The 16,839-nt window shown below is 36.1% G+C and overlaps 1 long non-coding RNA gene across 2 annotated transcripts in view; it reads left to right on the top strand.

Annotated features, from left to right (window-relative positions):
• The window catches only part of LOC138849375 (uncharacterized), a 61,980-nt gene extending 47,075 nt beyond the window's left edge, over window positions 1-14,905 (top strand). For both annotated transcript variants that reach the window (XR_011388157.1, XR_011388158.1), the window contains exons 4-6: window positions 9,190-9,367; window positions 13,933-14,004; window positions 14,309-14,905. This is a non-coding gene — a long non-coding RNA (uncharacterized lncRNA). The remainder of the gene's footprint in view (window positions 1-9,189; window positions 9,368-13,932; window positions 14,005-14,308) is intronic.
• Window positions 14,906-16,839: the final 1,934 nt, after the last annotated feature.

The following is a 16,839-nucleotide window of genomic DNA, read 5'->3' as shown; positions in this document are numbered from 1 at the left end:
AGATTCCGGGATGAATATGGCCTTCTTTAAATTCTACATGCTTTCTGTGTGATTTGGAGCAAATGACTTTCATTTTCTCATCATCTAGAACCTCTTCTATAACATGAGGCTAAGAATAGTATCTGTATGTTAGGTAGTTGTGGGCTTTAAATAAAATATTGTATATAAAGTGCCTACAGCTTGCCAATAACGTTAAGTGCTTAGTTAACAAATAGTTGTTCATTTTACCTTTGTGTCTGAATAAATCTTTGCTTTCTTAAGGTCAAATAAATAAATAATTTGGTTCCTCACATAATTTTGTGATAAATAATATATGTTTCCAGATTGCTAGACTATTTAAACTAACAAGATCAATTCCATAATAGAAGGAATAGAAGTATGAAAATGAGCTTGTTACATCTCAATTATTCTGTGTATATATATAATATATACATATGTGTATACACACACACACACACACACTTATATATATATATAGTATATACATACATAGTCAACTATCACCATGAAATAGAGCATTACTGTTGTAGCATGTAGCATGCCGGCAAAGCCCATAGTAGTCTAGCTCCAAGTCAAAGGTGCTTTGCCAACTGAATCTCATTTATACAGCCAATCATGTGGTACCAGTTATAGCAGGAGACAATGCTAGGCACACAATTTGATAGTTGGAAGTCTAGTATTGATTTTTTTTCATAATTTCTACCAGGAATCATATTTATGATCCAAAAGCAACTTATGGACTTGTTTTGTTTTTCCTATGCAGATTTTACTTCATAACTGAAAACACTTGAAACTAGGACTTTGCATTAAAATCAGATTTCTAGGTTCTCAAAAAAAGATCAGGAAGGTTTCAAGAGGAGCCTGCTGCAATGGAGTTGAGTAGTGGCTGAGTTGCTGTGGTCACTTCTGAGATCTGAATTCTCTCCTTTATCCTTGATCACAGTGTCTCTCTTGGAGACCAACCATTTGGATTTACCTGTTTAAGTGAGATTCCCGGCTCCCAAAAGTGTTTTAGACTTCAAGCACAAAAACGTAAATAAGAAATCATGAAAAATTTATTAAATGAGTCCAACATCACCTGAGCACTGCACATCCATTGCACTTTGTAATTTCATCACTGTTCCTCCAGTATCTTCACAATGTCTTCAGTTTAGCTCCCAGTGAAAAATATTAAGCACAACTTATCTCCAGGTTTGAAAGTCAATATCCTTTCTCTGCTACTGTAGGTATTTTATCTCCTGATCAGACAAAGAAGAGACTAAGTCCCCAGCAAGAAGCTCTGGTACATTGAGAGTAGCACAGGGGTCTGAGGAGCACCTCCCCAGAACTTGTGATAAGCTGGCCAGGATTCTGCCCATGGCCAGAACACAGCTGATGGCTTTTCTGCTTCTCCTGCCCCACCACACCTGCCCCCGTACGAAGCACTCAGTGGTGAAACCATGTGAAGCTGGATCAGTGATTCTTAGAGACGCCAACCGACGGCTTCTCTGGTAGGGAGGAGGTTGGACACATGAAATTACCTTGTTGAAGATACATGTGTGTATACAATTGTGTATATTGCTTTTCAGTTTTTAAAGTTATTTTAGGCTGAATTACAATTAAGTGAAGGAAATAAGTAAAATAATAGCATTTAAATAGTATTCTAAAAATTGTCACATTCTCTCCTAAATACCTTTATTTACATTCAGTTGATAGTATTAATTGTTGTGCTTTTTAAAAACAGATGAAAAATAGGCTCTGAGGAACAAACTACCTTCAAGTTCCAGTTATTTTCATATGAGCACCAGCATACCCCTTTTGCAAAAGTTCACTTTAATTTATTCATGAAATAACAAACAAGTTGCCTAAATAATTGTGTCAGAACCTCTTACTACCATCCAGACAAAATGTTACTTGTGAGTGTCCTATGGAATTGCCGGGATGAGCTGCTGAAGCCCTGCACGTGTGTTTGAGAGTCCCGTTGAATGTGGGGTGCTGATGGTGCCCTCAGAATTGATTTATTTCCCTGCCTTCCACCTGGGATCATGGCCTCTGCCTTCTTTGCACAAGGTCCTTATCATCAATGCAAAGTATCTGGGTCATATTATACATCGTGTTTAATACTTGTTAGTTTTTAAAATGTTGACATTTTGGTCTTTTTCAAACATGAATTCCCAGAACAAGATTTTAGGAACCATCTCAATTCAAAATAAATGTGTTTTAATCATTTCTTTACTATGCTTTATTTATATTCTTATTCAACCGTGTCTAACACATTTTATTTACCAACAAGTTTAAAATAAATATTTGCTGAATGAAATTTCCTCATAAGAAATACACTAAGGCCGGTGCTGCGGCTCACTAGGCTAATCCTCCGCCTTGCGGCGCCGGCACACCGGGTTCTAGTCCCGGTCGGGGCACCGGATTCTGTCCCGGTTGCTCCTCTTCCAGGCCAGCTCTCTGCTGTGGCCAGGGAGTGCAGTGGAGGATGGCCCAAGTGCTTGGGCCCTGCACCCGCATGGGAGACCAGGAGAAGCACCTGGCTCCTGCCATTGGATCAGCATAGTGCACCGGCCGCAGCGCTCCAGCAGCGGCGGCCATTGGAGGGTGAACCAACGGCAAAAAGGAAGACCTTTCTCTCTGTCTCTCTCTCTCACTGTCCACTCTGCCTGTCAAAAAAAAAAAAATACACTAAATTTTTATGTGCTATAAGGCTGTATTTTTTTTAATGTTCTGTTCATTTCCTGTTTCAAAATGTTAACCTGAAAGAGACATTTGGTATCACTGAAATATCATTTGCAAACCACAAAACTGTCTTTTCATATGCATGCTTCTTGTGTCCCATGACCAGAATATTTAAGCACAGTTGTCATGATGAATTTCTAACACAAAAAATAATCTTGGTATAAGGAAGTAACTTAAGGAAGAGTTTCAATTATTCAGTGAATAGTCTGGATATTTGAGCTTATATCTTGGTGTATAAATCATGTGCCCAAGTTCAATCTAGATAGTGATTTCAAATGCAACATAATGGGATAATTTCTCAGTTGGGAAGATTTCTTTTTCTGTAAATGGGATGATTGTTATTCACAGAGCCATTGGGCACAAATAGTTGTACAGTTTTATAGACTCTAGGAGGCTGGAAACCATGCACTGTGGCTTCACAAACCATGGGGAAACAGCCCCATCTCTCACCTCTTTGGGTTCCTTTTTTGGCTCCTTGCCATAAAGGGGAAGCCCCTTCTTTTCAGAGAATCCTGTTCTATTGGACTGATCCAGTCATCTTTTGAGGTGAGTCAAATTGCCTTTCTCTGCCTTCTTCAGTTTCTCCTCAAAACTATATTTCAGGGCCAGCACTGTGGTATAGCTCTCAAAGCTGCTATCTGCAGTGCTGGCATCCCATACGGTCACCGGTTCGAGACCCTGCTGCTCTACTTCCGATCCAGCTCCTTGCTAATGTGCCTGGGAAAGCAGTGGAAGGTGACCCAAGTCCTTGGACCCCTGCATCTGCATGGAAGACAGGGAAGAAGCTCCTGGCTCCTGACTTTGGTTCAGCTCAGATCCGGCTATTGTGGCCATTTGGGGAGTGAACCAGAAGAAGAAAGATTTCTCTCTCTCTCTGTAACTCTGTCTTTCAAATAAAAAAAAAAAAAACAACTATATTTTACAAGGCAGGTGGTACCAAAAGGTTTGCAGAGCTGCTGATCAAATTGATCATAACCGCCTTGATAAGCAGCTAACACGGTGCTTTGCTCACTACACATAGTGACTATTTACCAGAGAGTATTAATACATGAGTTGGATTCTTCCCTCCCCAGGAATTATTTATCTTATGGTGATCAAAATAGGGTCATTCTGCTCCCCTCTGTACCTCAGCTCTGTTAATGGAAGGAGAGGGCCGCAATCATGAAAACACCAAATTCTCATTCAACCACTATTCTGCCTCTTCTGCTCTTGGCTTCAAAATCTCGCCGTATCTTCTCTGGCCCAGCCATGGTTGGACCCAATGCCAGTTTGCCAGTTTCTTTTTGGTGAGCCATATGCATGCTTGGTTCATTGACAGTACTGAAAGGAAGGAGGAAAGCAAACAAGGGTGTCCTCTCTTCTCAAACCTTGAAGTGCCGCGGATACATTTCGAGCACAGCTGTCTCAGCTGTGTGCCCCCTCTCGGGACTTGCTGAAGGTAGCCGTGTTTCTGTGTTGTGCTGTTGCTGTTGTTGTTTTCCGTGGTGAGGTGTCTCAGGTCATTATTTATTTCAACTAACGTTTCTAGAACTCCTAGTCGATATCAGGCATTTCACCCAATGCTGCAAATGCAAGCAGATTTTGCCATGAAGCTACTCACAACCTGTTGAGAAAGAAGTACATCCCAATCAATGTTTACAAAGAAGAGACTCACGAGTAAAAAGCACTGGTCTCTATGCTGAAGCAGCAGTGACTGTTACAGATGGTTCACAGGCTGCATGTTGCTGTAGTGGAGTGACCCAAGTGCAGTTCCATGGCGGTTAGGAGGAACGGAATGTGCAAAGGTCTGCTGCCATCAAAGAGCAGAGGGCCCTCTGGAGGAACAGCAAGTGTCCGCCTGCGGAAGTACAGAGTACGACTGAAACGTGGGACAAGGAGGATGAACATTAGATCAGATTGGAAAGACAGTTTAGGGTTATTAACACATGATCATTTTCACTAGCACCAGGGTTTTTATTCAGATTGTAAATGCACTTTAAAAAAAGTTGGATTAATCAAAGGGCATGTTGAATTCTGTATGAATATAGTTTGCCAAAAATGCTCTCTTTACTTGTGAGGACAATGTTGGACAAACGCATTGGTAATATGTTTTATTCAGATTTTATATAAATATATTATCTTTGTGATAAAAAATAGAAACAAAAATTTTAAAGTACTTATTACTTGCAGGAATTTAGTAAAATGAATTTTTAATTATCCAAGAGATGATAGAAGAATGCTGGACTATATAAAATTGAAAATAATTACCTGGATTGTGGAATAATAAAGATAAATTCAAAAATATTCAATAAGATGCCAATATTTTTAAAAATATACTTCCACATTGATAGAAAAATGAAATGAAGGGATTTTATTTTGATGCAATTTTTCAAATCTATGCATAGTGTTTTCATAACATACATTTTTCATGAGATTTTTGAAGACCCTTTGAGTATAAAAACATACATTTAAGTATATAATAAAATATATTAGTAGCTTCCACTCAGAATGCACAGTTGGGGGTAATGTTAACATTTTTACTTTTACTATATCATTTATTTTTCCTATAATAAATATGTACTATTTTACTTAAGCAAAAATAATTATTAATACTCAAGGAAGAAAAAAGCCTTTTTATTTATAACAAGAATCATTTCAAACAGTCATTTTGGGTTCAGCCCTCATATATGGATGAAGCCACAGAATAATGTCTAGGTGTTTCAAATAGTCCTCGGACACAACATTCAATATGGCTGCTGCTGTGATGGGTGATGGTATGCCTGGATATAGCTCAATCTACCTAATATCGTAAGGACAATTCTATCCTAAGGGCATTTCTGTAGTTGGATAAATTTAGCCTACAGAAAAAAAAAAGTGATTGAAATTCTTTGTGGATCTTCCACTAGTTATTGCATATATTTTCACTGCTTTGATAATTATGTTAATTAATAAATAAGTATTTTATCCATATCATTATTTCAATTACTCCAATCACATAGATTTTTTTCCTACCATCCATGCTTTTCCTTGAAAGTCTTGACTGAATACTTCTCTGTATGATTTTTGTTTAGATTGAAAATTTTATCAAAAACTCTTTTTAGACCAAAAGTTTCACAGTTTCTACTTAGCAAATAATTCAAACAATAAATGGCTATATTTTTGACAACTTTATTAAATAAATACAAAATTGTGTTTTATATCACTTTTAAATGTTACTAATGAATGTATACCCCACTTTTAATAAGAGGAATACATTTATTTTAAAACAAAATTACCAAAAATTAAATTATTAAATGGAATCCATTTATCTACTTTCATAACATTTTTTATAGAATAAAAATAGCATGATTCCTAATATTGTGTTAATGTCTCAAAAATGAGCATCAGTATTTAGTACTACAAAGTCTTAAAATGTCACTTCACCATGGAGTAAGGAATGCTTTTTTGGACATTTATGAAAAAGGCAGCCATAAATCATCATCGTATCCCTTTGTAAGCAAAAAGGACAAGCAATACATAGAGACTGTATACCAGCAGCTTCATCTCTTCATGTTGTTGCAGATTAATACCAGCTTAGCCCAAACATCCAAGTTATGCTGTTGGCAATGGAGCCATCTGTTTTTAATGAATATCTGGGGTCCATTTTTCAGTTAAGCTTCTCTTATTGTGTGTGTATGTTGCTTTTTCGGAGCTATCTGCATAATTGCTTAAAGATTTTACTGCAAAATTAATATCCTTGCTGTGAACAAGGGAACAGGGCAAAAACCAGGATGACAGAGCCTGAGATGAGGTGAAAAGCAAATCCAATTTTTCCTTGCACCATAGAAACCTCGTCAGGACTAGCTTTATCTGGTAATCCACATTTAAACTTTAACCTGTAGGGGGGCTCTTTGTGTTAGATAATGTAAGCATAAAAGGAAGCTGAATCACTAATCAGATTAATCATATTTTGTAAGACTCAAAAGCTTCATTAAAACGACCTGGTTTCCAAGTTACACATTTTTGTTGTTGTTGTTGTTGACAGAGGAGCAGTTTAACATATAAAAGGGATAACAGAAATATTCAAATGCAACTTTTAATGAACCTGTAGCAAACAAGAGCAAAGGTGAATATATAATCTGAATTAATAAAATACCTTTATAGCCTTAAATGATGAATTCATAAATTATTTAATTTCTTCATATTTTAATATTAAGACACACTATTGCATAGAGATTGTGACTGCTATTGTAACTTTTTCATGTTATGAGCACCAGTCTTATTGGAACATTTCATATTAGACACATTTATAAATCAAGTTGTATGTAAGTAATATATAAGTGTACACTATATAAAGCATATTAAAAGATACTAGTTGAAGATTTATTACTCCAAACCATTTCCAATGCATTTTGAAAAGTGGGTAGCTCAATTAAAGAGAAGATATTTGAAAGAAATTAGGATGATTTCTGTACATCCAGTCTATTATAAAATGTAGTACAAATCAATACAATTATGCATTTTTTGTGCATTGAAAATGAGAGAAGGGAAGAAGAGTGTATTACTAAATTAAACCTTTGCAAGCAAAGATCTTTCAAAAGCAGAAGTACATGAGTTTTGTGGTGGACAGTCTATAACATGACCAGATAATTGTGGGGAAAAGTACAATTGCATATGTAGTTCTGTGCACACCAAAATTTCCACTTCAAAAAACTTAGTCCTTGCACTTTAAATCAACAAATGTTTTCAGAACATGGTGAGTAACACAAATGCTTCCAAATAAAATTGCTCCAATGATAATTGGGAAAAAATATGCAAGGTAATAGCTGTCAATATTGTTTCTTGCTACTTCTATTGAAGGAAATCACAAAATTCTGGTGTCTAATTGTAGTATAAAAATCATTGCGTAGGTTCAGTTTTCTCAGCACAATATATATCATCCTAAGGAAAGATTGATTTATAGAATTTTAAACTCACACATGTGAAATTTTAGATATGAAAATCACATATTCAAAATTAGTTATCAAAATACACATGTCTTTATAACAGAGCCATTTCAGATGAGGAAACTCAAACGCATGACATGACACTGTATATTTAACAACCACAGGAACAAACAAGAAACAGAAGCATTAACAATTTACTTAGCATGTGATTAGATTATATATAATATTTAAATTATTAAATACTTTCAATTGCATCATACAAGATTCCAGTGTACTAACAAGTCTGTAGTTTGAATATTAGGAATAATATTTCCTGAGTGAAGCATTGTTAATGTATATTCTTTCAGCATTATGGATGCTTAGTTATATTTCACAATATTAGATTGCTCTAAATTAACTATTTCTGCACTTATATTTCCAACTTACCCTAAATATTTCCATAGTAACCTTTGCCATTAAATATAAATACCACTTTTTGCCACTGAGGCATAAGTACTTCACTGTGCAGATGGAATCTGCGTGGCTTACTTTCTTCTAATTGTATCCCAACAGATAAATAAAGCATTCAAAAGCCTCACTTTTAAGACAGTGCATAAATTTAGCTTTAGATTTTTAAAAAGTTTATGACCTATAATTTTGAATTGTGAATGCCTTCGATGCTATGTTAAAAAGATAAACTTGTACTCTCTCCAAATGTTGTAACTGTCTCCCATCAAAATGAAAACAAACAAAAGAAGAAAACACACACTGAGACATAGACATAAAATAATCCTCATGCTTTTAAAGTTCTAATATTAGAAATATTTAGTGGTTTTGATCTCTGATGAATGTATGCAAATAATAGAGAACAAATGTGATGCTGATGACTTATTTATCAGGATATTGTGCATTTAATTCTTCTAAGGCATCCGCTCTAAGACTTTGGTGTAAATCATGTTAGGTCCTGTTTTCCAGCTTTTAATGTATAAAATGGAAGCAAATGCCTTATTTCTCTGTAAATTTACAGTTTGAATATTCAGTGATGCTAAATTTTGGATTGAGTGATATCTTAAGGAAAACTTTTTTTACACAAATGCAAATATTAGATGTAATTAGAGCAATGCAGACAAAAACATAATAGATGTAACTTCAAGTATATTCTATTGAATTATTTGGCTATTCCTACCTCACAAAGAAAATCAGGAAATTCATAAGCCTCACAATGCAGATAATAAAGGCAGCAATTTGAATCACTTGCTCCCAACAAACTCCAAGCTATTCTCAAATTGACAATTTTGTCTAAAGTAGATGTTTGTTTGATAGATTTTTTTTTCTTTTTGCCTTGAATGAATTATGACAGTTTTTACCTTGCCTCAGCATATCTACTCAGTCATAGAAACAGGAAGCCAGGAAGCATGAGAGTCAGCTCCTGGTGATTATAGTTCTTGGGCCTCCACTATACAAAACATTCAGCAGAAATTAAAGAATGAACAGAAATACAGATAATGCTTTATTTTCAGACTTTTTCTTGATGTGACTTTCAAGGCTGTCTCTCAGGTAAGATCATTTCCTCCATCAACAGGGAGGAAATTATTTGCAATGCTTTAATTGAAAATAAAGCAAAAAACAAAACAACGGAAAACCTACATGACTGCTTCCTAGGAATAAATCCCCCTTTGGAATAGAGAGCAGCTGTGGAGACATCTGTGGGCTGAACAGAGTCCTAAAAGAACAATTGCGCCTGCATCTGTGGAGATAAAGTAAGTGATGGATAAAATGTGAATTAGGAGCTCACATTCTGTAGATACTATTATAGATGTATAAGAATAGAATGAGGTTCGGAAAGCATCTTTTTTTATTTCACCATCAACTATTTGGTCAATTAAGATGTGATCGCTGAAGAGCAAATAAGATCAGCAAAATAAGGCACAGAAAACTGCTGAAAATTTTCCTTTTGCAGGGGAGACCTAAGGATACACATTTCCATTTGACCACATACAATGGGAGACATTCCAGGAGTATCTGGCATACCACATGTGTGTTGTGCCACATACGTTAGCTTCTTAGTAACTAAGACTATTTTTCCAAGCCTTCATAACCTTGTTTGGTAAAAATGAAAATGGACTGCAAGCAAAATATGATGAAGACTTAGAGTAAGTCAAGTGCTTTTTATAGTCACATAATGATGCGCATGATTTTAGGCGTCATTGATTTCTACCTTACATTTTGAGCAAAATATTAAGGTGGCAGTGAAGGACTTGGTAGAATTGGAGGGATACTCATAAAACTTGGATAAGAACCTAGATATCCTGGCTTTCAATCTACTTTATGTTGTGCATTCAGTTAGTTATCCTGGCATTACTTTACAAGTTTTCTCAGCATTATATCTTGGTGCACATTGAATGCTAATTACATTATAAACATCTTGAGGTCAGGTAAAATGCATATACGACTGAGTAGAGTTATATCAAACCTTAACATTCTGATAACTTCTTACGCTATTTAAATTATTCCAAACTACAGTAAAACACAGTGACTCAAAATATTTAGTGTACTTCCCAACTCCTGCCAAAACCTCAACAAATAACATCACACAAGCACAAAAATAATTTGATCATTTTATGTGTAAGATAAATAAATTTTGCTATAAACTGTTAGCAAATCAAATTAGGGAGTAAAACGTGGTCCAGGAGGTTTCACTCAGCAAATTTAAGGACAATTAAGCTGAAGTAGAAAAGATATGCCATCTTGTTTATGGATAAAATTTAATCTTCATTTCTTTTTTAGACTACTCAAAACTAGAAATCCCAAATTATCTCCTTCACATAATAAAGACTATCTCAAGACAAAAAGCAGGATAATTTTTACTGGTAAAACTCTAGAGTCACTTCTATTTTCAATAGTTCTGAATACCTGACTTCATTGTCGTAAAAAACATTATAGATGTAACTATTGCTAAGAAAAAACAACTTACAGATCATCTGATTGTACTGGGAAAGCCCAAGGTATGCACCTGAAACAGTTTAAATATTATGAGAAATAATGTCAGAAAAAAGATTCAATCACAGAAGTAATGAACAATTAGCAAATCTATAACATCTTATATTTAGAATCTGTCACCAAGAAAAAATACGTTCTTCAAAACAGCAAAGAAAAGTTTAATATGTAGTGAGAAAAATACTGAATTTCAGTACTAACCTAAATAGAGATATTTAAAAATTCACTATGATAGTAAATTAAACTTCAAATATATGTAAAACATGTTATGATAATGAATAAAATATTTAATAACATAAAAAGGTATTTTTCCAGGGTTATCCTGTTAGTATATATTTAATCCATTAAAAGATTTTTTCTAAGATTTTTTTTAATCTGTTTAAAAACAGATATATTTCAGATATAATGAAAGAAAAAGTCCCCACCACCCATTGGTTCACTGCTCAAATGACTGCAAAGCCAGGGGTTGTGCAAGGGTTGGTTCCGGGATCTGGGAACATAACCCAGCACTCATTTGTGAGTGGCAGGAACCCAATTATTTGAACTATCACCACTGCCTCCCAGGGTCAGTACTGTCAGGAAGCTGGAGTCAAGAGCCAAAGCTAGGAATTGAACCCAGGCAGTCTGACATGTGAGACATGGGTGTCCTAACTACTAGGCTAAGTGTCAGTGCTTTCATTGAAGTTTTGCCTAATGACCAGTTTGTTAATTTGGAGTACAATCAAAAAATATAAAATTCAAAAAAGCATTTTTGAAAGGATAATGAGAGTTTTTTGCATTACAAAATATTAACGTACATTCTAATGATTCAGTAATTAAAACATAATATTGACATAAGTATCAATGTTATAAGGTATGAAAACCAGACATATATATTAAGCATTGTTAAAGGATGTATCTCAAGTCAGTAAGAAAGGTAATATAATTTTTAATAAAAGAAATTTAATACAGCTTATTTCAGCATATAATAAATTAATTCTTAATAAATTGAAAATATAAAGTTAACATGAACTCATAAGTATATTATATAAAATATAGGCTAAAAATTATATAAACTCGTCCTGGAAATGATTTTCTTAGCATGCTATGGGATATGGAATAATAAAAGCAAAAATTTGTAGATTCAACCTCTTCTCACCATTATACCATTACCTCCCCAGCTGAGCTCTTCCAGCTGAGTTTTTCAGCTTATTTGTTTTTCAACATGGATGCAACTGAATCCTTCTAGGCAGAAAAATTAGGGAAATAGCTCTTAGTACCTAAATAAAGCCTTGAAACACCAAGGTAGGATGTGTTCAGAAAAGGGGGTCAAATGTTTCCAGCAAAACTACTTAATTTATGTGCTAATAAAATACAAAGATAATATAAAATAATAGCCAGTGTAACCATAATTTATAATTTCTTAATATAATTTTTACTACAACTATTTTTTCTAAAGGATGGTCTACTTTATAAAATACTATATTTTAGTACATCCATTCACCTATATTGCAATAAATTGAGGTTTTGAAATCATATGTAAAACTAACTAAACATGCTAAACATGGATCTTTAGCAAATACATCTTACTTTCAAATAACTTTTTTTTTTAAATTTATTTTTATTTATTGGAAAGGCACATAGTTACAGAGTGGCAGAGGCAGAGAAAGAGAGAGACAGAGAGAAAGGTCTTCCATCCGCTGATTCACTCCCCAAATGGCTGCAATGGCAGGGGCTAGGCTGATCTGAAGCCAGGAGCCAGGAGCTTCTTCCTGGTCTCCCATGCAGCACCCACATGCAGGAGCCCAAGGGCTTGGGCTGTCTTCTACCGCTTTCCCAGGCTACAGCAGAGAGCTGGATCGGAAGTGGAGCAGCTGGGACTCAAACCAGCGCCCATATAGGATGCTGGCACTGAGGGCTGCAGCTTTACCTACAACACTACAGCGCCAGCCTCAGGTTTCTATTTATTTAAAAAATTTTAAGATTTATTTGGGGAGAGGAGGTGAAAGAGAGAGAGAGAGAGAACCTATTCACTAGTTCACTCCCCAGATGCCTGAGGCTGGTAGGGTCCATTCTGAAATGGGGAGCTAAGCACGCAATCCAGGATCCCGTGGGGTGGCAGGGACCCATTTACTTCAACCATTACCTGCTGCTACCCAGGTGTGCACTGGCAGAAAGCTAGGACTGGAACAGAGCAAGGACTCAAATCCAGGCTACCTAATACGAGATGCAGGCATCTTAACCAGTATCTTAACTGCGAAGCCAAACACCTATCTCTTCTTTTCATTTTTTTTTTTTTTTTGACAGATAGAGATAGTGAGAGAGAGAGACAGAGAGAAAGGTTTTCCTTCCATTGGTTCACCCCCATATGGCTGCTATGGCTGGTGCTGTGCCGATCCAAAGCCAGGAGCCAGGTGCTTCTTCCTCATCTCCCATGCGAGTTTTAAAACCTTGGAAATAAAAACAAATTGAAAAGCAAGGAATGCAGTCTGGTGTTGTGTTGTTTCATGTTAAGCCACTATCTGCTGTTCCAGCATCACTTATGGGCAGTGGTTCAATTCCCAGATGCTCCACTTCCAATCAAATTTCCTGGCTTCATCTAGGCCCAGCTCTGGCCTCGGTGGCCATCTGAGGAGTGAACCGGAGAATGAAGTACTTTCTCTCTCTCCCTCTCTCTTCCTCCCTCCCTCCCTCTCTCTCTCTCTTTATTTCTCTCTCTTTCTCTCTTCCCCATATCTCCTCCCACTCTATAGCTCTGACTTTCAAAATAAATAAATAAATCATTTTTAAAAGCAAAGAATGGGGGATAGCATTGTGTTGTAGTGTGTAAAGCAGCCACCTGCTACATAAGTATCCCATATGGGCACTGATTTGTGTCCTGGCTGTTCCACCTCCAATCTAGCTCCCTGCTAAGGCTTGAGAAAAGCAGCGAAAAATGGCCAAGTGCTTAGACCCCTGACACCCATGTGAAAGACCCAGAAGAAGCTCCTGGCTTAGGCCTAGACTAGCCCTGGCAGTTGCAGCCATCTGGGGAGTGAACTAGCAAATGGAAGGTTTATCTCTGTCTCACACACTCTCTGTATAGCTCTGACTTACTAATACATAAATAAATGTTTAAAAAATTTTAAAACAACAAAGAATGAATATGTCATTTTCTAATTTAAGACATTATTATCATTATATCTTGATATGTAATTTACATATAATATAAAATTGCTTGTATTTTGAAATTATTTGGAACTGGTGACTCCTTTTTTCTTTAAATCCAGAAAGTCTTTGCATAACTGGCACCCTCTCTGTGCCCTATATTTTAATATGGGAACAGTAACATTTTCCTTATGGTTTACAGATACACAGGAAAGGAATTGTTCCTCAAGATGGATTATACCCAGAAGCTTTCCCACACGTAATTTAGTCTGTGGTAAGATTGAGGACTTTTGAGTTCCTGGGACTCAGGCGAGATTTTTGGACTAAGTTGATGTTATAGGTTGAGATCTTTTTAGACTTCAGGATTGGGTGACTATCTTGCATATGGGATGAGCATGAATCTTTGGTGGCCAGAGGGTAGAATTGTGAATACTCCCACCAATGACTGTGTTCTAAGGCCCAGAATCGGAAGATTTTAGACTACCTGCTAAGGCGAATCAAGTTTGCAAATGGAGTTAAGATTCTTTTAATCAGCTGACCTTGAAAGAAGGCCTAATACAATTACATGTTCCTTGTAGGTGCAATCAGGAGGTAAAACAGAGACAGACTGTGATATGATGGGTGAAAAGAATTTGGCTCAACGATGCTGTCTTTGAAGATGGAAGAAGGTCACAGGTCAAAACATGAGGATTGAAGACACTGGAGGAGCAAAGAAGAGCCTGTCTTCTGGGGCCCCCCACGAAGGAACCAGGTTTGGCCTCCCCTTGATTAAGTTCAAGGATACCCATTTTGAGCTTCTCACCCCCAGAACTATAAAATAATAAATTGGTGTTGTTTCAAGCCACAGAATTTGGTATAACTCATTATAGAAACAGTGGGAAACCAATGTATATTTAAACATATTTAAAAGATTCAAGGTATCTTAGACATGACACTGAATTTAAGTTACCCTTTAGAAAAAGAACCACATTGCTTTACTGTCCAATAGAAATAAATTCTTATCTACTGTTTTCTAACATTAAGTAAAAGTTTCCCAGAATTCTTTTCACAATATAAATATATGGTCAATTCTCAGAATTTACACACTTATAATCAAGTATCATTATAATTTCAGAAAAATAAGGAATCACTGTAGAAACCTCATTTTCTATGAGCTACTTTCTAATAGTTGCTTCTGCAGCATAAAACTATAAACTAGAAGTCTGTTGGATGAAGGCCGGCGCCGCGGCTCGCTAGGCTAATCCTCCGCCTTGCGGCGCCGGCACACTGGGTTCAAGTCTCGGTCGGGGTGCCAGATTCTGTCCCAGTTGCCCCTCTTCCAGGCCAGCTCTCTGCTGTGGCCAGGGAATGCAGTGGAGGATGGCCCAGGTGCTTGGGCCCTGCACCCCATGGGAGAGAGACCAGGATAAATACCTGGCTCCTGCCATTGGATCAGCGCTGTGCGTCAGCTGTAGCGCGCTGGCCGCGGCGGCCATTGGAGGGTGAACCAACGGCAAAGGAAGACCTTTTTCTCTGTATCTCTCTGACTGTCCACTCTGCCTGTCAAAAAAAAAAAAAAAAAAAAAAAAAAAAAAGAAGAATTCTGCTGGATGAGCCATTGGTTTTTTAAGCTCATAGAAGCTGTAGGGTTGCAATGCTTTCTTAAGTAAAATGCAAACCTGTGGTGAAAGAGTGAGGGGGAATACATACTTTCAAGTGATCATTGAATGCTATTTGTGACATTTTAGTGGCAAAATTAAGAACATTGTTCTAATAAATTGGCAAAATCAAGTCACAATGACAGTGATAAAAAGAAACTCTCATCCATTATTTTTTCCCCTTTTCTCTTTTCTTTATACATGAAATGACATGGAATACCTGACAAAATGTTTGGTGTCATTCATGTAGGGAGCTAAAATAGAAATTCAAAATCTCAAAATCAGTCTCAGAGACTTTGCTCAGAAGTGGAGCAGATTAAAGTGACCTCTTTCAGCAGATTGTGTCAGAGGAAGAGGGAAAAAGACCATTTCTATTAGACAGCAAAATAATATGAAATGACAGAATCTGATGCCTTAACTATGTCACTGACAAAGTGAAATGCTGCAGGCATTTGTATAGGTCAGGTAAACCAGAAGCAACAAATCAAATTAATTTGTAGTTTCCATAGGCAAAGATATAGGATAGAGAAAAAAAAAAAGTATCAAAATTAAGGTTCAATCAGAAATCTAAGACAAAATTTTATATCCATGTTTTACTCTTTTACAGTACATTGCTTTTCTGTAAAATTTCTATGTGGGCTCTTGGAAAGTTTTTACTGGATTATGTCAAATAACGTGATACCTTCTTGAGAAAACATTGTCTCCTATTGTGTACTGGGGGGCTTGAAAACAGTACAAACCGTACAAAGGATCTTACACTTTGATGAAAATAATGAAATGTGTAGCTTGCAAGAAAGGTCTTGTGATTATACTTACTAGCATTTCTAGTTGACAAAAATCTCATTTCCACCTCCTTAAATATAGTGCCAAGGTTCTACTTATTATTAATTAACGAATATGAAAATTTTAGGCTTATAGAAGTTTGAAGTTCACAGCAGATTTCAAAATCTCAGAACTGAAGGGAAACTGGAAATCTTTTAGCCAAAAGGCCTGTTAAAAAGAAAATTTAGCTCAGAGAAGTGGAAAGGACTACCTAGTAGCCATAAGACTTTAGTACAAAGTAAAGAGAATTACAACAGAAAGGACTATACTCTGACCTGTTTTGTCTAGTGACACATATGAAATACATTTTATTATATTTTATATATTTTAAAAATAGTTTTATTAATATAAAGAGAATTGATTTAATTTCACAGATACAATTGTAAGGAGATAAGGATACTTCCCGCTTGTCTTCCTTCAACCCCTCCATTCCTCCTCCTTTCTTTCTTTTATTTATTTTAATTGTTATAATAACATACTTTCAATTTACTTTATAATCATAGGCTTGATACTCCACTAAATATAATGTTAAACAAGTAAAAAATAGAAAGACCACTGTTCCACAAGCATAGGCCAAAAACTATAAACAGCAACCAAAGCATAAGATGTCAATTTCACTCTTATACATTCAGGTTCTTTTTTTTACTCTA

Source organism: Oryctolagus cuniculus, chromosome 4 (assembly GCF_964237555.1).
Source record: "Oryctolagus cuniculus chromosome 4, mOryCun1.1, whole genome shotgun sequence".
Taxonomy (NCBI): Eukaryota; Metazoa; Chordata; class Mammalia; order Lagomorpha; family Leporidae; genus Oryctolagus; species Oryctolagus cuniculus.
The sequence above is the reverse complement of the archived record's forward strand: the minus strand, read 5'-3'. Positions and strand labels throughout refer to the sequence as shown.